This window comes from Nomascus leucogenys, chromosome 3 (genome assembly GCF_006542625.1).
Source record: "Nomascus leucogenys isolate Asia chromosome 3, Asia_NLE_v1, whole genome shotgun sequence".
NCBI lineage: Eukaryota > Metazoa > Chordata > Mammalia > Primates > Hylobatidae > Nomascus > Nomascus leucogenys.
In genome coordinates, this window is record NC_044383.1 from 77,326,153 (window position 1) to 77,351,504 (window position 25,352).

The window sequence follows — 25,352 nt, forward strand, 5'->3', positions numbered from 1 at the left end:
TAAAGTTTGTTTTGTTTGATGTAACAATAGCTACCCCTGCTCACTTTTGTTGTCCATTTGCATGAAATGCCTTTTTCCACCCCTTTACTTTAAGTTTATGTGAGTCGTTATGTGTTAGGTGGGTCTCCTGAACACAGCAGATGGTTGGTGAGTTCGTATCCATTCTGCAGTTCTGTGTCTTTTAAGTGGAGCATTTAGGCCATTTACATTCAATGTTAGTATTGAAATGTGAGGTACCATTGCCTTCATCATGTTCTTTGTTGCCTGTGTACTTTGGTTTTATTTTTGTGTTTTTGTTTTTTAACTTGTATTTCTGTTTTGCAGGTCCTGTGTGATTTATGCTTTAAAGAGGTTCTGTTTTGATGTGTTTCCAGGATTTATTTCAAGATTTAGAGCTCCTTTTAGCAGTTCTCATAGTGGTGGTTTGGTAATGGCGAATTATCTCAGTATTTGTTTGTCTGAAAATGATTGTATCTTTCCTTCAAATATAATGCTTAGTTTTTCTGGATACAAAATTCTTAGCTAATTGTTTTGTTTGAGAAAGCTGAAGATAGGGCCCTGATCTCTTCTAGCTTGTAGGGTTTCTGGTGATAAATCTGCTGTTAATCTGATAGGTTTTCCTTAATAGGTTACCTGGTGCTTCTGATTCACAGCTCTTAAGATTCTTTCCTTTGACTTAACTTTGGATAACCTGATGACAATGTGCCTAGGTGAAGATCTTTTTGCAATGAATTTCCCAGGTGTTCTTTGTGCTTCTTGTATTTGGCTGTCTAGGTCTCTGGCAAGGCTAGGGAAGTTTTCCTTGATTATTCCCCCAAATATGTTTTCCAGGCTTTCAGAATTCTCCTCTTCCTCAGGTATACCAATTATTCTTAGGTTTAGTCATTTAACATAATCCCAGATATCTTGGAGGCTTTGTTCATATTTTCTTATTCTTTTTTCTTTGTCTTTATTGGTTTGGGTTAATTCAAAGACCTTGTCTTCGAGCTCTGAATTTCTTTCTTCTACTTGTTTAATTCTATTGCTGAGAATTTCCAGAGCGTTTCACATTTCTAAAAGTGTGTCCAAAGTTTCCTGAATTTTTTATTGTTTTTGCTTTAAGCTATGCATTTCCATAAATATTTCTCCCTTCACTTCTTGTTTTTTATTTTTATTTTTTATTTTTTTATTTCCTTGCATTGGGCTTTGCCTTTCTCTGGTCCCTCCCTGATTAGCTTAATGACTAACCTGCTGAATTCTTTTTCAGGTAAATCAGGGATTTCTTCTTGGTTTGGGTCCATTGCTGGTGAACTGGTGTCATTTTTGAGGGTGTTGAACAGACTTGTTTTGACATATTACCAGGGTTGGTTTTCTGGTTCCTTTTCATTTGGGTAGGCTCTGTCAGAGGGAAGGTTTAGGGCTGAAGGCTGTTGTTTAGATTCTTTTGTCCCCCATTTCCTATGGATGTGGCTTCCTGTGTGCTGAACTGTGGTGATTGTTGCCTCTTTCCTGGGTCTAGCCACCCAGTGCGTCTACCTGGCTCCAGGTTGGTACTGGGATGTGAACTGTCTATGGGTCTTTCAGCCATGGATACCAGTGCCTGTACTGGTGGTGGCAGAAGGTGCAATGGACTCTATGAGGGTTCTTAGCTTTGGTGGTTTAATGCTCTATTTTTGTGCTGGTTGGCCTCCTGCCAGGAGGTGGTCCTTTCCAGAAAGCGTCAGCTAAGTGTGGAGAGGGACTGGCAGTGGGCAGGGCCCTAGAACTCCCAAGATTATATGCTCTTTATCTTTCACTACCAGGGTGGATAGGGAAGGACCATCAGGTGGGGGTGGGGCTAGGCATGTCTGAGCTCAGACTCCCTTTGAGTGGGTCTTGCTGTGGCTGCTGTGGGGGACAGGGTTGAAATTCCTAGGTCATTGGAGTTGTGTACCTAGGAGAATTATGGCTGCCTCTGCTGAGTCATGCAGGTTGTCAGGGAAGTGGGGGAAAGCCGGCAGTCACAGGCCTCACCCAGCTCCCATGCAAACTGAAGGGCTGGTCTCACTCCCACTGTGCCCCTGCCAACAGCCCACTGTGCCCCCCACCAACAGCCCCGAGTCTGTTTCCAGTTAGAGGGTGAGATGGGCTTGAAAACTTGCCTGAGGCTACCCGCCTCCCAGCTGCAAGAGAAAAAGGCTTTAGTTCTTCCTTCCCTCTGAAGTCTGCATGCCTGATTCATGCCCTCCCCTGAGTTCTGGCCAAGAGGGTTCTCACCCCATTCAAATTGTTGCAAAGTTCAGCTAGAGAATTCCTTTTCCCTGTGGCGTTTTACCCCCTGCTCCTCTGGCCACCCTCCTGATGGATCTCTATGGTGTCAGGCAGCAATGGGCAGCTTGGAGACCCAGCGAGCTCCCAGGGCCTTTCTGCTGCTTCCTCTACCCCTATATTTCACTTGGATCTCTAACTTGACTCAGAAACTTCTCCCACAAACAGACCTTCAGCTTCTCCAGTCAGGGTGTGTGTTCAGGAGAGGACGGTCTCCCTTTCCCACATCCACGATTGGGGCACTCACAGTTTTGGGGGGGTCTCCCGGGTCCTACAGGAGCAGTTTGCTTCCTTCAGAGGGTCTGTGGATACTTTTGGGATTGCTGGTTTGTTCCTGCAGTTGATCTGGAGCTAAAAATTCACAGTGCAAGCCTCCGCATGCTGCTCTGTCCAGAGCTGAAATCTAGTCCTACCTCCCATCCGTCATAATCCCCTGAATCCAATTGCCGCATCGTATTATCTCTTAACAGATACAGGTTTCTGGAAACCAAATCATGAAGAATCCTTTATTTTTGACCATATCCCTTTCTTGAGGTGAGGATACAGAGTTGAATAGCTGTTTAGATAGGCAAATTGGAGGGAGAGAAAATAATCTATTAATATTCCACAATGTTATCCCACCTTACATAATTTTGAATATAATTCAGATATAAATATACATCAGAATAGGTAAGTATCTGTAGATAATATTATAGAGTCAACAATAAGTAGTTTGGCTTAAATTCTGTTTTGGATGATTTACATCTATGTCTTTAACTCATTGAGAGATAGCTGTGTTCAAAAGTCTGATTTTTATTTTTTATATAGTTCAGCCATTTAAGGGGAGATATGGCCTTATAATTTCCAATATTACATTCTGTAATGCAGAAAATGTCTCTTGTAATTTCTAAGGCAATTTTAATTGGTAGACCTAAACAGACCTAGTTTTGAAGAAGCTGGGCATTTGAATCTCAGAGATTTATGTGTCTGAGAAACCCTGACATTCTTTAGTCACTCTGAAGATGTGTGTTGAGTAAGAGAGAGAGAGATTTTCTATGTGATGAGATTTTTCTGTATATTTTCTGCAGAGGGAAAACATACTGTTGCTTAGAAGAGAAAAATCCATGAATACATTTAACAAATGTGCATTCCTCACCTGTGAAATAAATCATGCTATTTAGTAAACTACCACCAAATATATCTCAATATGTTAAAATATGAAAACTAATGACTATTCATAAAAATTGAAAGGAAAATATTTTGAACAAAAGATCTATAAGGAAAAGATTTCACTTAACTTTAATAAATGGGATTTGGAAGATGAGTTATGTTCTTATGCACTTTCTTGCATTTATAAAATAATAGGCTTATGAATCTTCTTTTGCCTGACAGGGTCAAGTAGCATACGGATTTTCTTTCCTCTTCATTTCCACTATTGAAGTGCAACAATCAAGATTCACTCAAATTGTGCTGGTGGCTCTGATGGAGAGGGTTATATCTCATGTGCAGTGGGACCATGAGAACCGTAATATGTTTAACAGCAGTATTCCAGAATTTGTCCCCAATGAGTCTTCAAGATATTTTCCCTAGGAGGCTTAAATGTACTATAGGTTTGAGGTTATTATTATTTTTTCATGAGGCCAGGTATTTGATTTTGAACTATGGCATTTACACTCTTGTTGCTCTTTTAAAAAGTGGTCATTTTAGTCACAAAATAAAACCATTGCCACAGAAAGTTGCTATCTAAAACAGACACAACACATAACAGTTCCTTTGTTTTAAAATGCATTGGAAAAAAAAGAATTTCTCTCCAGAAAAGATTAACCCGGTGGTTATACAAAACCAGAATAGGGAATGTAATATGGGAATTATAATGATTCAGAAGAGAGTGACAACATGGCAGTTTATTGAGAAATCCAACCATATCATTAATTGCTGCATACAATTGCCACATAAGGGAGATGAAGTTTATTATTATTATTATTATCGACAAAGAACCTTTTAATGATTAAGACTCAGTTTTTTTTCTAGCCATATTTCATTGCATACCTGGAAAGCAGATACAGCATCAAAAGCAATTCTGCTGACCATGCAGGGAATGCATAATGTTGCAATACTATAGTATTGATTTTTTTTAAGATCCCATGCATAACCTTGTAGTGGTTTTATTTTAGATAGAAAAGATGCAAATACTCAGTTCTTCAGCATGTAAACACTCTTCCCACCATCTCTTTGGTGGCCTTTGTTCTCTTGTTGGGATCAAATCCATTTTTGTCACTTCGAAATATTTTGTGGAGCTCATCATTTTCTCTTCTTGTGGACTAGTTCGGAAGCTGTTCTGTTTCTTACCAGCTTCAGGCCTTGCTACAGTTGTCTGTTTGCATTACTGTGAAAGAAGAATTAGTCTCATATTTTCTTATAAGGAAACCCATGTCATTAGAACTATATAGGACATTAAGTCTCAGCTATAATAAATATTTCACTATACTGGATCTGATATCTCAATATATGAATCCTCCAGCAGTGTGTTCTCTCAGAAGTTGTAGTGCATTTTGAAGTTCTCATTTTCTTCTTTTCAATTTCACTTAAGTGCATAAAATCTATCTAATTAATCATCCAACATCATCTCCTTTGCTGTCAAATGAACTTGATAAATGATAATAATTGCCAATGGTCTTATAATAATTTTCCGCTTTGAGTGAACTTAACAGGTTTGAAAATGTATCTGCCTATCCAGACTTGCTTCATTGGTTTAATTTCTTAGGAGTGAATGACCGGGAATGGTTATTTACTAGGCTGATAAATCTGGGCACCTGCTTACAAGTGTCAAGTAATGGGTTCTAGGTACCATACAATTTGTGTTAAAGTTCATTATACTAAAAAGTAAGAACTGCTGCAAGTAAGAACTGAATTCTTCAATAATACCTACTTAAAGTAAATTAGTTATAGAATTAGTTTTAAAATAGATTATTTGGTGCCTCAGGCTTTAATTAAATGAAATGAAGGGCCCTGTTCAACCGCAGTGAAATAAAAATGTGAGCAGTGATATGGGAGTGTGTAGGAAGGGAGATACGGCCTCCATCACAGCTGGAGCATCTGGACTTGCAAATCACGTTTCACGGTGGTCATATCTCTGTATATGTGCGGTACTCTAAAAAAGATCTGTGAATTTTAATAATACTTCCTATGAATACTTGAACTTAAGGTGTGTTAAAACTTCCAATTAAAATTTTTGAATGAAGTGGAAAACTAAGGTTGGAAGTTTGTATCTGCCACATGCATCTAATAGCGAGCCTACAGGCTTCTTATCACACGTTTCGGGGACATTTCTAGTTTTGAGCATTGTGAATGCATATACTCCGCTTTTCTCTCATCAGTTTCTTTCTCACTGTTCATCTTTCACAGTGCTTTCCACTATTTTGAAGGGTTGTTTTCCCCTAATTTTCATGTTTTAATACCTTTTTCTTAATTTGTTATAGATCTGGAAAGTGATGAAACTGTGTGAGAATTAATGGGAAAGTTATTCTTAGAGACACGTAGAGCTTTAGGCCAGGGGCTTTGACGCTTTTAGCTGTTGCCCCAGAAACTACCAAGGAATCTGATGTCATGAGAATGAACTGGCTTGAGCTACAAAATTAACCTACTTGATTTTAAGCTTCTTCAGGGTGGGATCACCTCTTATTCTGACTAGGTGTTTATAATATATTTAAACCCTGATGTGATGCCACAGCACTGGTGCAGAATGAATGGGTTAGTTCTTGCTTCCATTATTTATATTTGCCATTTCCTGTTTTGCAGTGGGTTATTAATGAGCCAATAACTGACCGCAAGGTGTTTGAAGCCAGATATTTGACTCCTTTGTCTATATTAGTTAAATAATATCAAACTGAAGGTATTTAAACACCCCTGAGAAACAGAATCTTTTCCTTTCAGTATCTAGTTATTGGAAGATACCCTCATTTTTATATGGCTTAACTCTTGAACCCCTAGTACAAACAGAGGTGTGAGTGGAAATACATTCTGAGTTAGAGCTGGAGTCATCTGGTTTCCTAAACATGGACAAAGGAGAAGTGGGGCCACCAGCTGCTGCAGCCTGAAGCAGAGTTGCCCAGAGAGTCCAGCCTCGACCAGCCAAACCTCAGCCAATGCACAGATGTATGAGTGATAGTAAATGATCATTGTTTAAAGGCATGAAGAGCTGAATGGTTTGATATGCAGCAACAGCTAACCAGTGAAGTTAGCTATTATTATTACTATTCTACTTTTAGGGGAAAAAAGTATTATTAGGGGAAAGAACAAAGAACTATTAAATAGGCTCCTTGAGCCAGGTGGTTGTGAATGTTGCTGAGCCCCCATCCCCAGTTTCCATGCAGTCAAAGCCCCGGGACTTCTAATGCTCTGGCAGCTGATGAGGCAGCTCCCCAGGCTGCCTCCTCTTTCCAGCATTCCTGCAATCAACTATCATCTCTGTGGGTGTCACTTTCTAGGGAGATCAAGGATCTTGGCTAATACAGAGCCAAATAGTAAAGGGAGGAAAAATACTTAAAGGGTGTTTTGCATCCACTTTCTTTTTTAGTATTTCCTCTAAATTACGATCCTGCTGCAGTGGATGCTTTTGGTCCGAGAGTCAAGGCATTACATTCTTGAAACCTTTTCAGCACTTAGTTGGGTTTCTTTGTGTTTCTGCTTCTCTTACTACAGTGACCTAATAATACCAGCACCCAACTTCCTTTCAGGGAGTCAGAGGGGATTAATGAGACAGTGTTTGCAAAGCACTCCGAGGCTCGCTGAGGGAAAAGGCATGTTAGTCATATAAATGTGGATATCTGGAGGTGGCACTCATTTGTCCCTGTGTATCTATTTCACATAGTTTGGTATCTTTGAGGCAATAATTTGGAAGGCACAACCTCATGCCCTTCTCTTAGTAAAGGACAGTGTTTTGCTTGGAGCCGAGATATTTTTTCCACCCTTTTGGCCTTGCTGAGCTTTTTAACGATCACTTCCATGCTGCTTGTCTCTAATCTGCTGAGAGATGCTGTCGGTACAAACTGTACTGTGAAACTGTGAGAAAATTACACCCCAACCCACATGGAAGCCCTGCTTTTGGTTCCAGCATGTCTGTTGGGACCGCTGTTAAGAATATGTGCCTAAAGAAGGAGCTCATTCTAATTCTTGGTGCACAGGTGAGTTAATAAGTGTGTGCATTGAGACCAAGAGCTGATGTATCAAAGATGTGGCTCTCTACCACCTCAGGGGTGTTCTTAATAGTGGTGCCAGTTTTTTTTTCCCCTTTCATTTTCGTCAAAATGTATCAAGGGCTGTCATTGCTTCTCAAAGAAAGCACTTATTAATATGTATAAGGTAAGACTGTTCCTTTCTAAGAATTAACTTTACTCACAATCATTACATCCAACCATAATGCATAAGGAGAAAAAAGGTAACACACACACACACACACACACACACACACACACACAACATAAACAGTAAAAGAGCACCACAGCTCTGAACTTTCCTGAGGCAGAAAATGTCATATATTAATGCAAAATAAAATGCAGTCCCTTGCTTTTTATTTTCCTCTCTGAGGTGGTAGCATTTGCTAGATAATGATATTTTGTGTTTCTAAGTCCAAACGTGCTTCATTTTATATGATACTTTGAGTGCATACCAACGGCTAAATAATGGTATGTGAACACTGTTAGAACCCCATTTTAATCTATTTTAAACAGGTGACTCCAATTTGTCTTAAGCTATGACTTCTATTTTATTTGTACCTGTTTTAACAGCTAGATGGTCAGCAATTCAAAACACCTGCTTTCAGGCAGCTATATGAATTTACTATTTTTCATGAGTATTATGTTTTAAATTCTGCTTTGTTAAAACAGTTAATCTTGGAACATTTAGTTGGTTTTTGATATGGTTTGGCTGTGTTCCTACCCAAAATCTCATCTTGAATTGTAATCTGAATTGTAATCTCCATGTGCTGGGGCGGGACCTGGTGGGAGGTAATTTAATCATGGGAGTGGTTACCCTCAGGCTTTTCTCGTGATAGTGAGTGAGTTCTCAAGAGATCTGATGGTTTTATAAGGGACTCTTCTCCCACTTCACTCTGCACTTCTTGCTGCCACCATGTGAAGGAGGATGTGTTTGCTTCCCCTTCTGCCACGATTGTAAGTTTCTTGAGGCCTCTGCAGCCATGCTGAACTGTGAGTTAATTAAGCCTCTTTCCTTTATAAATTACTCCATCTCAGGTATGTCCTTATAGCAGCATGAGAATGGACCAATACAGTCATTTATTGAGAATTTACTGCACAGTGGTACCTTGAAGAGTCACAGAAAAATTGACAATCTGGTTTTCATTGAGTAACAATTATAGTAAACAATCCTTGAGAGTTTGCTATGTGATGAATGAAGAAATGAAGGTATAAAAACGCTAAGCCACTTTTCTAAGTGTCTCTCCCACCCTAGGGCCTTGGCTTACAACCAGCTGGGAAGACTAATTGTTTCTTTCTTTGAGGTTAGTGTTAGTTTGCTAGCGTTGCCATAACAAGGTGCCACAGATGGGGTGGCTTAATCCACAGAATTTAATTTTCCCACAACTCAGGAGGCTGGATGTCAGGAGGGCTGGTTTCTTCTGAGGCCTCTCTCCTTGGCTTGCAGATGGCTGCTTTCTCATTGTGTCTTCACATGGTTATTCCTCTGAACCTATGTCCAAATTTCCTTTTCTTATAAGAACAGCAGTTATATTGGATGAGGGCTTACTCTAGTGACTTAATTACTTCCTTAAGACCCTGTCTCCAAATGCAGTCACATTCTGAGGCATTCAAGTTAGGACTTTGACATAGGAATTTTGGGGAGACACAATTCAGCTCATAACAGGGCTCACCAAAGATAAGTTTGGCTCACCAAAGATGAGATTTATAGATTCTTGTCTGCTCTTCCCTTATCTCAGCCCAGGCACAAGGGACTCTTTAAGACTGGGAGGAGTGAGGAGGCCTCTCTATCTGTTGGGGAAGCCTGAACTTTGAAAACTCAGTGGCCAGAAAGAGACTTGGAGGCTGCTTCCCTTTCGCCCTGATATCCCTCCAAGGAGGGCTTGTGGCATGCATGAGGGAAAGGGCATGCAGAGGACTGCTGAGTGGCTGCTTCCTCTTCTGTGCAATAAGCAAGCATCAGATGGCCTTGCTACTTGAGGGAGGAAAGGGGGAACATTGTAAATGTGCAAGGCAGGACAGGACAGGAGAAGAACTACCAGACAAATGAAATGCAAAACCAGTAAACCAGTTATAATTCAAAAGCACCATGCTGTAGGGCTAGGCCTTTCCCTATAGCATCATCTCACTTATGCCTCGTCAACTGCTCAGTGGTCAGCTGTGGCTTCCGAGTCTATGTGCAGTAAAGACCCATTTCAAATGGCATTTGTAACATTAACAGAGGAGGAGGCTTCAGCCTCCATTTATTTTCCTTTTTTGCTATTCTTGTTTGTGCGTAAAATAAAACAAAGCATAACAACATAAACATCAAAACCATAAGGAACCTCACATTTAATTTGTTTTCTTGCTTTCATTGCCCATTGGACTCTTGGGGATTTCTTTGTTGGGTTGCTAATGAGCTGGTGGAGAGAGGGTGGGACTGGGCTTTGGATGGTCTAGTTTCCGATGCCATTGCTGTCACTAAGAAGCTGAGTAATCTCAGACAACTCACTTATGTTTTCCTTGCTTCATTGTTTGAACCTGAGAAATGAAACTTGTAATCCTTACTCTACAGTCATGAGAATTGCCTCTGGATATTATGGTGAGGATTAAAGGAGGCAACAAATGGGAAGATATTATTAAACCTTAACATCAGAGTGCAGTTCAAGTGAAAGTTCTCTTAAAACATTTTGCATCAAGTCCACAGAAGCTTTGTCTCCCTCCTAGTCTAGCTCCACAACCATCACTCAGGATGAAGGATAGAGCATAGAAGTGAAGTTAGCATAAAGCCAGGTGAATCCATGGGATCGAGATTAAGATAAGCATCTGTGCTGTCACACTGCCAGGGTTTCCTGTGGCCAGGTTATCTGCATGGCATGCAAGGAGACTTGCTCTAGGCAGTGACATTTCCCTCTGAATTTCTGGACCATACATCAGAGCAAATAATTTCTATAATTTCTATCTATACATGGAAATTGAGTTATTTTCCTCATCTGTTGTTTTTTGGAGGACAAATTTTCACTTTAATTTCTTTATTTCTTTCTGCTCTTATTCAAGGCTGGTGGATTAGGGGGTAGGTTACAGGTGTTTGTCATCTTTCCAGTCTCTCCTCTTCTTGGTTAGTGGGCAGATCTTCCCCGCCCCCCGCTATCCGCTTTTCTGTGTCAGCTGCTATCAGGTCCATCGTTCCAGAGGAGGTGTTAATACAACCCTGCCAATTTTATCAGTTTGCTAAATAGTCATTCAGGAAAAGCCTTGGCAGGCCCCTTGGCAGGGAAGCCTTCACTGACATTGAGTGGATCTCAGAACTGAGTCTCTGTTTGGTGGTGCCAAGTACCCAGCTGTGTGAGGAGACCTCTCTGTTCTTTCTTTCTGCCTTAACTAGTGAGTTGTTACTCTGACCCTAGGCCTCTCCCCAAATCATTCAGAGTGGAGTAGATAGGGGCTTCTAGTCTTTTCTGGAGCACCAGTAAAAGCTGTGCCCTGTAAGGATTTTGCCTTATTTCAGGAGCATCTGGGGGCACCAGGGAAACTGCAGAATGTAGGGAAGCCTCTGCGCTGCTCCAGCTCTGCTCTGGTTCTCCAGAATGTAATGGATGGTCAAGAGAGAAAATTAAAAGCTAATGAATGCCTCACTGACCTATGATGGGCCAAGTCCCTGACTTCCCAACGGTTCTCCTCTTTGAGGCCCACACAGGGCTTTTAGAAATTCCCAAATTGAACAAAAACCCTGGCACTCTGGTCTGATCTTCTTCTTCAGGAACCTAAAATAGTGTGTTAGGAATTTCTGAGGGTTGGGGGATGATGTGACAATTGCTCTTTTCTGTTAGTCAAACTCGTATTGAAGTGGTATGTGGTGAAATGGGCAGCACTTTAGATTATCCAACATTGCAGTTATCAAATTGCCTCTGTGATCCCTGCAGTCTGGTGGTGTGCATGTGTCCCTCTCCTCCCTCAAATTATTTCAAGGCTTGAGGTGAAACATGAGAAGCACAATCATCTATTATTTTCTCAACATCAAAATAATGATGTCAAATGATTACTTGGGCTAGAGTTTCTCAGTATCTAAAGAGCCATAAATTTGTCCATTTGAGGAACTGAGGCCACCAGAGAGCATGTCTGGTGGTTTGTAAATTCAACATTCCTATGATGATCAGTAATTCATTTATGACTTCTCCCCTTGGGCACACTGCAGTAGAGAAACGATTACTCAACGGGTGAGATATTTAATATTCTTTGCTCTCAAGTGTCAATGGCACAGCATTGTCTGTGGCTTCCTTTTCCAGAACTTCTTCATTTAGTTGAAAGGGAAAGCTACCCCCCTACTACTGAGTACTCAGTGGGATAGCTCTCCATGCCTGGGCCCTCATCCCTGAATCAGTTGGAGAGAAATATTTCCTCTGATGGAAAGGCTTTGAAATAAATGGTAAAGGGACCCAAAGAGTAAGATTTTCTTTTCATGGTTTTTGGAAACTTTTTTTTTTGGTATTTATTTCAAAGACTTAAGTGTACTTTGGGGGGGGGGCGCCCTAATCATCATAAGCTCTGGGAATTTACTTCTCTGCAGCTGCTCCCCCTCCCCAAGCAGCCCTGCACGGAGCAAAATAATTGTCTGTTTCTGCAAGCAGCCTCCTGTGCAGATGGAGGCTGATTAGCATCCGCGCTTGCAGCAGTCCACTGCTCTAACCACATTTGGAAATCCAGCCACTGAGAGAAATGTGGGCTTGACATTCATTAACATTCTTTGGCTCCCTGGGAAATACACATAATAGGGTAAAATTGCCATTAAGGAGAGCAACACTTGAGGGAAATATCTACTCAATAAAGACGGAGATTCTTCTCATCAACAGCTGAGGAAAAATCCAGTTGCCATAAAGGGTAAAAGAGACATCCTCTTAATATGAATGAAGATGACCAGAGTTCAGTAGGTTTGTAGTTCTAATGAGTCCGATCTTCCTGCACTGGATGGCAACTGGCTTATTGGTATGCAGATGTTTCTCGGGCATATTTTGGTCTCAGCAGACCCTAGAAACAGCTTAATGATTTCTGTCCCCAGCGTTGTCTATATTAACCTTAAGAAAAGGCACATACGGAAGGAAAACTCTTAGCACTGACATAGAACCCTTAAGTTAAAATGTTTTTTTTTTTTTTCCCCCTGAGTTGGAGGAATAATATTCTTTGGTATTCTCTTTTCTTGGAACTGGGGGTTCTTAGTGGAATACGAAGTAACCTATGCCATAGATAATTCTGTCATTAGACCTAGGATTCACTTTTACATCCCTAGGGTAATTTGATCTGATTCTTTGGTCTTCATAGTCCTTTGAATTCGAATGACACTCTAGCAACCCTGTAGGATTGTGTATTGTATGTGTTGGAACTGATAAAAGGAATTGTTATTAACGTTTGGGAAGACTGGCCAAAGAGCAGCACTAATGGAGGTTTAAACAAACCTACATTTCTAGACATTTAAAAATTCTCTTTGAAGAGACTTGAAGTGATCTGAGTTCATTCTTTACTATTGACATGGACTCAGGTGTAGGTTCATGACACAGAACCCTAAAACTCATTTTTATTTTGTTCTCTCTTGACCAATGAAATGCTCCATTTGGTAGTTCTTGCAACTACTGTCCTTGACAATTGGCAGGGAGGAACAAGGCTCCTTGCTGAGTCTGTCTTGCATAAAATTATTGATGTATTGAATAAGTTATCTAAAACAGCAGGTTTCTTAATGTCAAGTTGAGCAGTTTTAAATTCCTGCCTGGAATGTAACACCAATTTGTGCACCTACTATTTTGATTGTTTTATCTCCAAATGGCCTTAATTTGATGTTAGGCATCTGTACTGCATTTCAATTTTGTTGGAAGCAGCATCCTGTGCTCCTTATTAATAACAAGAATACCTTTGTTTGCATAGCAGTTTATAATTTGTGATACATTTTTACATATATTTTCTAACTTAATCCTCACAATGTGCCTATGTGAAGGGTGATTTTACCCTCATTTTTTTAGATGAGGAAACTGAGGCTCAGGGAATATATTGATGTATTCACAATGATTTATTTAGCAAAAACAGAAGTTGAACTTGAAGGTACAAGCCCTTTGTAGAATATGAGCTCCCGCTTTTTGTTGCGGTTCTTTTGCTATAAACATTAATTTGTTTATGCAAAATCTGAGATATTGCTTTAAATATCTGCAGCTAGATTTGGCTGCAGTGAGCAGAGTTTTGTATGTCTGCTGAACATTAAAATATACTGAGGCAGTAAGAAGCTTTTTTTTTTTTTCCTAGATAATTATCACAAGGAAGATTTTCTTAGTGGGTTCTAATGCTAATGCTCTTCTGAGACTGGGGTGCCTCAGTACTCAAATGCTCACACTGCATCATTCTCCCTGGAGATTTGGTGATGTTAATGTGTTTCATTCTGTTCAGGTCCAATGACATGCCTTGCTTCTGTAGTGAAAAATAATAATCATCAAAATATTGCAGTGCTATTTCAACTGAATATCACTTTTTAACATCAGCCTACAAACAAAACACTGAATATTAAATTATAGAACAGAATGTGAATGCTATAAACCCTGCGATGTGAAAGTAATGGTCAAGTTGACAGAAGTCAGGAGGTGTAGGAATAGATGGTAGGCAGGAGATGTGATGTAGGGTGGGGCTCTAATTTCTTCATCTAATGTAATGGATGGTCAAGAGAGAAAATTAAAAGCTAATGAAATAACATATGAAGGTTTAGAGATCTTATTTAAAGTTATAAAGTTATGCAGTAGAAAAACTAAAAATAATAGTGCTAATAACACCTGTTGGGGAGGGAAAGGGAGAAAATATAATTAAGGTAATTTTCTCAGCTTTTGTATCACTGAGTCAAAAAGTTAATATCTATAATTGAGAAATCATGAAAGAGACATTGGACATATTTATGACCACCAACGACTAAACTGTGACTCCAAAGGGTAGTGGAACTCAGAATGGGGAGTAGGACAGAAAATTTTCCTTTTTTAAATATTCTGTATAATTTGATTTTTAAATAATGGATATTAGTGCTTTTTAAATTTTAATCAATGGGACTTTGCTATTTCATTTCTGCCATAGACTGGTTGGTATATCTGCGTGAAAACCCCATGACTGTCTGAGCTGACAGATGGACAAGGCAGGCCAGACTTTGAACAGACTGGGGATTTGTGACTGAACCCTACGTGGACTGACTGGCTGAGCCAGCAGACTCAGCAGAGACCCCAGTCATTAGATGTTGCCTGAGCCATGCGGTAGCAACAATATGACACATCCACAGCCTAGACCAGGTGTCAGTAGAACACCTGTTATTGTGACTTCGCCAATAACTGGTTGTGTTACTGGGCAAGTTTGAGGCCTCAGTCTCCTCCTCAATAAAAAGTAGGGGTTCAATTCTAGACTTCTTCCAACTTTGACTTTCTGTTTTTCTATTATTCTCCTTGTCTTATTTTTATTTGTAAGATGTGTATAGTTATAAATCTTTTGAACCTAGAATCACAACCCTGGCTATATGATCTAAGAGGCTACTTCAAATAATATCTTCTCTCTAGGAACGATCTTTGTGTTACCCAACAGCCATCAGTCATGGTTATGTCCTGAGTACTGTTAATCTGACTTAAGAATGTGTTAGTTTATCACTAATAGATTTCTTAATTAAATTACTGAAATGGTTCAAAAGAGTTCAAGCTTTTGGGAATAGGATTTAAAGCACATTCTCTTCCATCAATTTTTACAATTTGAGCTACTTATTACTGATTTAAGATGTTTTCTGAATGTGTTGTCAAATTTCCTTAAAGCAAGCAGGAAGTTAAAACTTTACAGAGAGCTCAGTTTCATTGCTTGATCGTATGTGGCAAAGTAGCTTTGCTTTACCCTGTATTTGAATTGATCCGGTCACATTTTCCTCTAACTTTTTTCCTGACATCAGTTGATATTTTCAGTAATAAATTTAATACACAAGAAGGTGAAAAATGAGTTAACATTTTTCCATGTTGTTTCTTTGCTTGTAGGTAATCAAGTAATCAAGTCTTAGATCAATTCTTTGAGAGTTTGCACTAAGATGAGGAAAGCCAAGCCCAGTGAGAAGGATGTGATGTATATCAGGAGACTTATCTTCCCCTAAGTTTATTGGGTCTTTTGAAGTTTTATTAGGTTTGTACAGTTGCTTACTGCAGTGACTTGGGAGATAGAAGCTGGCCAGAGTACCCTTCCAGATAATAAAAGACTGCATTGCTTGGGTTTTTGACTGCAACTTGGGTTGCTGAAAACTGTCCTGCTCATTCACTGAGCAACGCTGGTTTCATTCCAGCAATTCTAGTTGAATGGGCATTGGTGTGTACATCATTTAACTGCTCTTTTCTTGGTGTTTTGTCTCCCTTGATGCTTAGCTTCCCAGAGAGCCAACTCCTAGTAGATCTTCAGACTGAAAAGTCAGCTGGGGCCAGAGTATGAGAGGCCTACTGGAAAGCCCTAAACCATCCAGAATTTGGGGCTGAAGAGGACAGAGGTCAGGTCAGAGGAGGCAGGCCAAGGTTGAAAAATGGTTCTACAGGGAACAGGAGTGGAAAATGGATTAAGATGAAGGAGGGGGTAAGAACCAGTACAAATAACTGTGTGCTAAGCCATTTATATACAGTAACACTCACAGTAGCACTCTAAGTTAGATATTAAAAGTGCTAAACCTAGATCTGGGGAGGGTAATTTGCCCAAGATCACACAGTTAAGTATTGAAGTCAATATTTGAACTTAGTTCTGTCTGAATCCAAAGCTCTTACTCAATTCTATTTTATCATTCTGCCTCCCATTGGAGACAGGCGACTGGGTGTTTAATAAAACACTCCTGTGTACTGAGATGCAGGTTGCAAATATGAGCTGGATTTTTCCCAAAGACATGTAATCTCACTCATGCTTACATAGCTGCCTGTACAACTTGCAGCATCAAGCCTCCATTTGCAAGCCAGAAACATGGTCTGGGTTGGAATGCCCGGATGGGACTGTGAAGCAGGGTGAGGAGGGATAACTTCAATTCCCTTCTACCCCATTACAAACTTATCTTTATAGCACAAGAAATACTTGCTTTTCTGGAGACTAAGGATGCTTTGTTCCTATTTTCTTCTTCATTTTAAAAATGAAATGAAAATATCCCATTAAAGGGAAGTTCTTTATTTCGAATTGTTGAATGCCATGGTACTTAATTTCAGCTTGTTAAATTTAGGGTCTTGAAACAAAATCCCACATATAAATGTTCTCTGGGCCCATGGCATTTCCATTTGATTGTGAATTGGATTAGTTTTTATTTATCTTAAGCTCTTGCCTCTCATTCCTTTTTGTTTTGAGATACTTAAACAAATGTTGACGGTTATGGTTGGCTTAATAAGCTGCCTCAGTTATGTAAATGATTTCTGTTAGTTATGTTATTGCTAGTTGAAGATAGCTTTAAGTTTTCTGGCATATTTTTAGGACTTACTAGTAAAGCATTCCTGATACCTTTTAACATTCTTTTGCTTCTTCAGGCATCAAGTTGACCTTTTTTCTAGCTCCCTTTAGCCCTACACTTCCTTTTTGAATCTACTGTTTGCTTGACATGAAAAATGAACTTACACAATTATAGACCCAGTGGCCTTTTCTTAGTCCTCATTCTTCTTGGCCGCTCTGCTGCAGTTGACACTACTGCCTCCTCCTTTTTCTTGAAATGTCTTTCTCCTTTGGCTTCCATGACACACTATTTCCTGGTTCTTTCTTTCCCCTCTGACTTTACTTTCTGCTCTTCATCCTCTCTACAATCTTTACTACAGACTAGTGCTTTCTACTGCTGAAAGTGATGATAATTATGTGGCACATGGGGGTTCCTAGATGAGGCTGCCTGATACTGAATGTGATGGGAGTGTGGTCTGAGGATATCACTCTTTTGGCACACCTGTAACCCAATGGTGCACATCCATGTGCTTCTGCATACTGATTGAGAGTTTTGTTATATGCATTGCAGGGAGCTGAGTTACCTCCAGATCATAGTAAATACAGGATAAGAAAATCAAGGTACAGGCAAATAGTGGGAAAAACCATGATGAAGCACTAGAGATCATAACAGCAGAAAGTCCATAAAGTTTAAAGAGAAGTCAGGGAAAAAGCATTCAGTAGATGCAAGAAACAGCAAAGATTCACAAACAGGAGTTCTAACAAGGGCTTAGGAACATCTGTGACAGTGGTCAGAGATCAGAAACAGAAATTAATAACCCAAACTTTCATTTGAACTTGGCTGGAGCCCAGGGGGATATCAAGAGATGGCTGAGCACCAGAAATCAGAGCACAGGTGACTGTTCCTTAAGAATGGCACATCCACAGGTGTCTGTGATGACTGTGCTGAGCTGTGAGAGCAGGCATGGTAGACAATGGAGTGAAGGGCTTAGAATGCAGGTGAGATTCATTCCAAGTAAACCAAACTCAAGATGACTGGCTGCAGCTAGGCCAGGAAGCTTCTTTGTCATCACATTATCTCTTGGGGACTATTATTTACTTCCAAGTCTAAAGTGATGGTTTTCTGCCCTGTCTTTTTATCCAAACTTTGGTTGGCTAGAAACTGAACTAGAGATCTTGTCACCTCAAGTTCCAAGAGCCAAATACCTTTCATGTCTGAACGCTAGTTCCACTTTCTACTTCTTGGTCTCTTCATCAATCTCCTAGGCTCAAAGTCTTATAGACATCGTTGACTTGTGTCTCTTTGGTTCCCCATCATCACTCAGTCATTTTCTGGAGAATGTCTCACATTGATCCTCTTCTTTTCCCTAGTTCAGACCCATCTCTTATGTCCAAGTCTCTTCACACCTTCTTCCTTTCTGGTCTCACTGCCTCTAATTCCATTTTTCTCTGAAGCATCTAACACTGACTAGTGTTTGGGAAACTCAGATTTCATTATCTCATTCCTTTGACTAAAAGTGGATTCAGGGATTGCCCATGTCTCCTTTTTAAGTAAAAACATCTTTGGGCAGGGCACGGTGGCTCACATCTGTAATCCCAGCACTTTGGGAGGCTGAGGCGGGTGGATCATCTGAGGTCAGGAGTTCGAGACCAGCCTGGCCAACATAGTGAAACCCCATCTCCACTAAAAAAAAAAAAAAAAATGCAAAAATTAGCCAGGTTTGGTGGTGCGCACCTGTAATACCAGCTACTCAGGAGATTGAGGGAGGAGAATCACTTGAACCTTGGAGGCAGGGCTTGTAGTGAGCCGAGAACACACCACTGCACTCCAGCCTGGGCAACAAGAGTGAAACTCTGTCTCAAAAAACAAACAAACAAAAAAAACCAAAACATCTTTGAATATTTTAGGCCTTGCTAATCCAGCCTTATGTAACTTACTCAGCCACGGTGTAGCTTAGTCTTTTCACTGGCTTGTGGGTGCATGCACTCACTCTCTCAGATCTCACTTGCTTTTTTACTCACCAATTCATTGACCCACCAGAAGAATGGCCCCTCAAAGGAGTCTACATCTTAATCCTCAGAACCTGTGAGTATGAATGTTACGTGGCAGGTGGGAATTAAGGTTGCTAATCAGTTGATCTTGAGATGATGAGATTATCCTGGATGATCCAGGTGGGCCTGACATAATCACAAGGGTCCTTAAAAGTTGAAGAGGGAGGCTGAAGAGAGTCGGAGATGTGATCACAGAAACAGGGTCAGAAGAATGAGAAGTGAGAAGGACTTGCTTTGTGGAAGAGAGTCACTAGCCAAGGAGTTCAGGCAGCCTCTAGAAGCTGGATGAGAAACAGACACACCTTAGAGCTACAGAAAAGAATGAAGCCCTGCCAACACCTTGATTTTAGCTTGTGGGTTGATTTTAGACTTCTGGATCACAGAACTGTAAAATAATGTTTGTGTTGTTTTAAGCCACAGAATTTATGATAATTTGTTACAGGAGCTGTAGGAAGTCAATACACCAGTCACCTCCAAAATAGTTACAGAGCACTCCTTAGGAACTAGGTGCCCCACTACCCTCACAGTTGGAGGAATTCACAGTGGGAGACAAGGAGGGAGAGACTCCTATTGACCTAATTCCTGTTCAATTTGATTAATTCATCCACTCACTTAACAAATATTGAGTGCCTATTATGTGCCAGGCACTGTTCTAGGCACTGCAAACAGGTAAAATCCTCACCGTCCTGGAAGTTACAAACTAATTGGAAGACACACACTAAACATAAAAAGCATACAAATGTCGGTGGTAGATAAAAGTTATGAGGAAAAGTAAAAGAGGTTTTCAAGACTAAGATGAAAGGAAGTAGCTACTTTTGGATAAGGTGGTAAAGAAAGGCCTCTCTGAAGAAGTAATATTTCAAAAATGTGGAAGAATAGCTCTAATTGCAAACACATTAAATTTCTGATATTAATATGTGCCTTATAAATTTTCACCATTTATAAGTGGTATGGTTAGGCTTTGTGTCCCCATGCAAATCTCATCTTGAATTGTAATCCCCATAATCCCCACGTGTCAAGGGAGAGACCACGTGGAGGTAATTGAATCACAGGGGTGGTTTTCCCCATACTGTTCTTCTGATAGTGAGTTCTCACAAGATCTGATGGTTTTATAAGGGGCTCTTCACCCTTCACTCTGCACTTCTCCTTCCTATGAAGACGGTGCCTTGCTTCCCCTTCACCTTCCACCATGATTGTAAGTTTCCTGAGGCTTCTCCAGCCATGCTGAACTGGGAGTCAATCAAATCTCTTTCCTTTATAAATTAGTCAGTCTCAGGCAGTTCTTTACAGCAGTGTGAAAATGGACTAATACAATGAGCTTCGTCACTTTAGATGAGCTGATAATCTTAGTTTGCGGCATGTTGGATGAAGGATCCTAGTTTTTTCCATCTCCTGCTATGACCAGAGACATTTCTGGAGTTTGATTTAGAGTACTGTGATTTAATCTTATTACTTCTAGCCAAAAGTGTCCCTGTGTGGCTTTCTCTTCAATATCTTTGTCAGTGTCTTTAACAGATTATGAGAAGACCCTCATTTTTAACCCCATTCTTCCTACAGTGACCAGAGTAGATGGGCAACTAAGGAATTATCCTACATAACTTAATTCCATTTCTTGTTTTCACCCATTGTTAGAGGAGCCGTGAGCACATGATTTTTTTTTGTACTCAGTCATGGCTAATAATTAATCTATTGTGAATTTCTTGAAGTTGGTCTTCTGGACAAACATGTTATAATGAAGTATATTGTGTAATGGACACACGTGCCTTTTATTAAAATTGGTTTTTATAGTCAAAAGACCTTTTAGAGAAGGAGAAGGGTTGACTTCAGAATTATCTATGCTGTATTGACTTTATGGCACCCTGAGGTACTCTTCAAATGCAAATGTGGGCGTTTATTAAGCAGAAACAGTTTCAAAACTATTGTGTTCTGCCATGTTAATGCAGGTAGAAATGTGAAAGCTTCCTGCTTTTATTTTTCTTTAATATTACTTTTTTGGGGACGATATTGGCTGAAAAATCTATATGCAAGAAAATGCAAGAAAATCACTTGAGGAAATGTGTCCATGTTTAAAAGTGGTGATTATCTTTGCTCCCTTGGGTAGGCTGGTATAGGAGTACATTACACTCCCCCTATTCTCCCATACACACCCAAGGTGCAGGCATGTATTTTACAACTAAGCATCTATTTCAATGGCTGTGAAGATATTGTGCAATAGGTAGAACCAACAACGAACCGACCATGTGTGTAATCAACTATTTCTTCCCAATGCACATAGCAAATATTTATAGAACTAGAGGAACTTCAACTCTAATTATCCCTGCTTTTTATTTTCATTCTTACTGCTTCACATGGATACAACAATGTTTTAACTAGAACAAGGCAAACCACTTGGTCATTGGTTTCATATTTACTTTTAAACTGTCTCAGAATGCATACAGTTAAATAGATATAATCCCTGATGTTTGCTAGTTTAAAACTAAAGCAATGCTGAGGCAAACAGAAAGTATTAGGGGCATATATGAGTGGCTTGAAAATTCATTTCTTTTCTCTTGCTGCTTTTAGGATCCTTTATCTTTGACCTTTGGGAGTTTGATTATAAGATGCTTTGAGGTAGTCTTCTTTGGGTTAAATATGCTTGGTATTCTATAACTTTCTTGTACTTGAATGTTAATATCTTTCACTAGGTTTGGGACATTCTCTCCTATTATCCCTCTGAATAAACTTTCTACCCTATCTCTTTCTCCACCTCCCCTTTAAGTCCAATAACTCTTCTATTTGTCTTTTTTACAGGCTATTTTCTGGATCTTTTTGGCATGCTTCATTGATTTTTATTCGTTTTTCTTTTGTTTCTTCTCACTGTGTATTTTCTTTTTTGTTGTTGTTGTTGTTTTTTATTTTTTTATTATACTTTAGGGTTTTAGGGTACATGTGCACAATGTGCAGGTTTGTTACATATGTATCGATGTGCCATGTTGATTTCCTGCACCCATTAACTCGTCATTTAGCATTAGGTGTATCTCCTAATGCTGTCCCTCCCCCTCCCCCCACCCCACAACAGTCCCCGGAGTGTCATGCTCCCCTTCGTGTGTCCATGAGTTCTCACTGTTCAATTCCCACCCATGAGTGAGAACATGCGGTGTTTGGTTTTTTGTCCTTGCGATAGTTTACTGAGAATGATGTTTCCAGTTTCATCCATGTCCCTACAAAGGACACGAACTCATCATTTTTTATGGCTGCATAGTATTCCATGGTGTATATGTGCCACATTTTCTTAATCCAGTCTATCGTTGTTGGACATTTGGGTTGGTTCCAACTCTTTGCTATTGTGAATAGTGCCGCAATAAACATACGTGTGCATGTGTCTTTATAGCAGCATGATTTATAGTCCTTTGGGTATATACCCAGTAATGGGATGGCTGGGTCAAATGGTATTTCTAGTTCTAGATCCCTGAGGAATCGCCACACTGACTTCCACAATGGTTGAACTAGTTTACAGTCCCACCAACAGTGTAAAAGTGTTCCTATTTCTCCACATCCTCTCCAGTACCTGTTGTTACCTGATTTTTTAATGATGGCCATTCTAACTGGTGTGAGATGGTATCTCACTGTGGTTTTGATTTGCATTTCTCTGATGGCCAGTGATGATGAGCATTTCTTCATGTGTTTTTTGGCTGCATAAATGTCTTCTTTTGAGAAGTGTCTGTTCATGTCCTTCGCCCACTTTTTGATGGGGTTGTTTGTTTTTTTCTTGTAAATTTGTTTGAGTTCATTGTAGATTCTGGATATTAGCCCTTTGTCAGATGAGTAGGTTGCAAAAATTTTCTCCCATTCTGTAGGTTGCCTGTTCACTCTGATGGTAGTTTCTTTTGCTGTGCAGAAGCTCTTTAGTTTAATGAGATCCCATCTGTCAATTTTGCCTTTTGTTGCCATTGCTTTTGGTGTTTTAGACATGAAGTCCTTGCCCACGCCTATGTCCTGAATGGTATTGCCTAGGTTTTCTTGTAGGATTTTAATGGTTTTAGGTCTAACATATAAGTCCTTAATCCATCTTGAATTAATTTTTGTATAAGGTGTAAGGAAGGGATCCAGTTTCAGCTTTCTACATATGGCTAGCCAGTTTTCCCAGCACCATTTATTAAATAGGGAACCTTTCCCCATTTCTTGTTTTTGTCAGGTTTGTCAAAGATCAGATAGTTGTAGATATGCGGCATCATTTCTGAGGGCTCTGTTCTGTTCCATTGATCTATGTCTCTGTTGTGGTACCAGTACATGCTGTTTTGGTTACTGTAGCCTTGTAGTATAGTTTAAAGTCAGGTAGCGTGATGCCTCCAGCTTTGTTCTTTTGGCTTAGGATTGACTTGGCGATGCGGGCTCTTTTTTGGTTCCATATGAACTTTAAAGTAGTTTTTTCCAATTCTGTGAAGAAAGTCATTGGTAGCTTGATGGGGATGGCATTGAATCTATAAATTACCTTGGGCAGTATGGCCATTTTCACGATATTGATTCTTCCAACCCATGAGCATGGAATGTTCTTCCATTTGTTTGTATCCTCTTTTATTTCATTGAGCATGGTTTGTAGTTCTCCTTGAAGAGGTCCTTCACATCCCTTGTAAGTTGGATTCCTAGGTATTTTATTCTCTTTGAAGCAATTGTGAATGGGAGTTCACTCATGATTTGGCTCTCTGTTTGTCTGTTATTGGTGTACAAGAATGCTTGTGATTCTTGTACGTTAATTTTGTATCCTGAGACTTTGCTGAAGTTGCTAATCAGCTTAAGGAGGTTTTGGGCTGAGACAATGGGGTTTTCTAGATATACAATCATGTCATCTGCAAACAGGGACAATTTGACTTCCTCTTTTCCTAATTGAATACCCTTTATTTCCTTCTCCTGCCTGATTGCTCTGGCCAGAACTTCCAGCACTATGTTGAATAGGAGCGGTGAGAGAGGGCATCCCTGTCTTGTGCCAGTTTTCAGAGGGAATGCTTCCAGTTTTTGCCCACTCAGTATGATATTGGCTGTGGGTTTGTCGTAAATAGCTCTTATTATTTTGAGATACATCCCATCAATACCTAATTTATTGAGAGTTTTTAGCATGAAGGGTTGTTGAATTTTGTCAAAGGCCTTTTCTGCATCTATTGAGATAATCAGTGGTTTTTGTCTTTGGTTCTGTTTATATGCTGGATTACATTTATTGATTTGCGTATGTTGAACCAGCCTTGCATCCCAGGGATGAAGCCCACTTGATTATGGTGGATAACCTTTTTGATGTGCTGCTGGATTTGGTTTGCCAGTATTTTATTGAGGATTTTTGTATCAATGTTCATCAAGGATATTGGTCTGAAATTCTCTCTTTTGGTTATGTCTCTGCCAGGCTTTGGTATCAGGACGATGCTGGCTTCGTAAAATGTGTTAGGGAGGATTCCCTCTTTTTCTATTGATTGGAATAGTTTCAGAAGGAATGGTACCAGTTCCTCCTTGTACCTCTGGTAGAATTCAGCTGTGAATCCATCAGGTCCTGGACTCTTTTTGGTTGGTAAGCTATTGATTTTGCCACAATTTCAGAACCTGTTATTGGTCTATTCAGAGATTCAACTTCTTCCTGGTTTAGTCTTGGGAGGGTGTATTTGTCGAGGAATTTATCCATTTCTTCTAGATTTTCTAGTTTATTTGCATAGAGGTGTTTGTAGTATTCTCTGATGGTAGATTGTATTTCTGTGGGATCGGTGGTGATATCCCCTTTTTCGTTTTTTACTGCATCTATTTGATTCTTCTCTCTTTTCTTCTTTATTAGTCTTGCTAGTGGTCCATCAATTTTGTTGATCTTTTCAAAAAACCAGCTCCTGGATTCATTAATTTTTTGAAGGGTTTTTTGTGTCTCTATTTCCTTCAGTTCTGCTCTGATTTTAGTTATTTCTAGCCTTCTGCTAGCTTTTGAATGTGTTTGCTCTTGCTTTTCTAGTTCTTTTAATTGTGATGTTAGGGTGTCAATTTTGGATCTTTCCTGCTTTCTCTTGTGGGCATTTAGTGCTATAAATTTCCCTCTACACACTGCTTTGAACATGTCCCAGAGATTCTGGTATGTTGTGTCTTTGTTCTCGTTGGTTTCAAAGAACATCTTTATTTCTGCCTTCATTTCATTATGTACCCAATAGTCATTCAGGAGCAGGTTGTTCAGTTTCCATGTAGTTGAGCAGTTTTGAGTGAGTTTCTTAATCCTGAGTTCTAGTTTGATTGCACTGTGGTCTGAAAGACAGTTTGTTATAATTTCTGTTCTTTTACATTTGCTGAGGAGAGCTTTACTTCCAACTATGTGGTCAATTTTGGAATAGGTGTGGTGTGGTGCTGAAAAAAATGTATATTCTGTTGACCTGGGGTGGAGAGTTCTGTAGATGTCTATTAGGTCCACTTTATGTA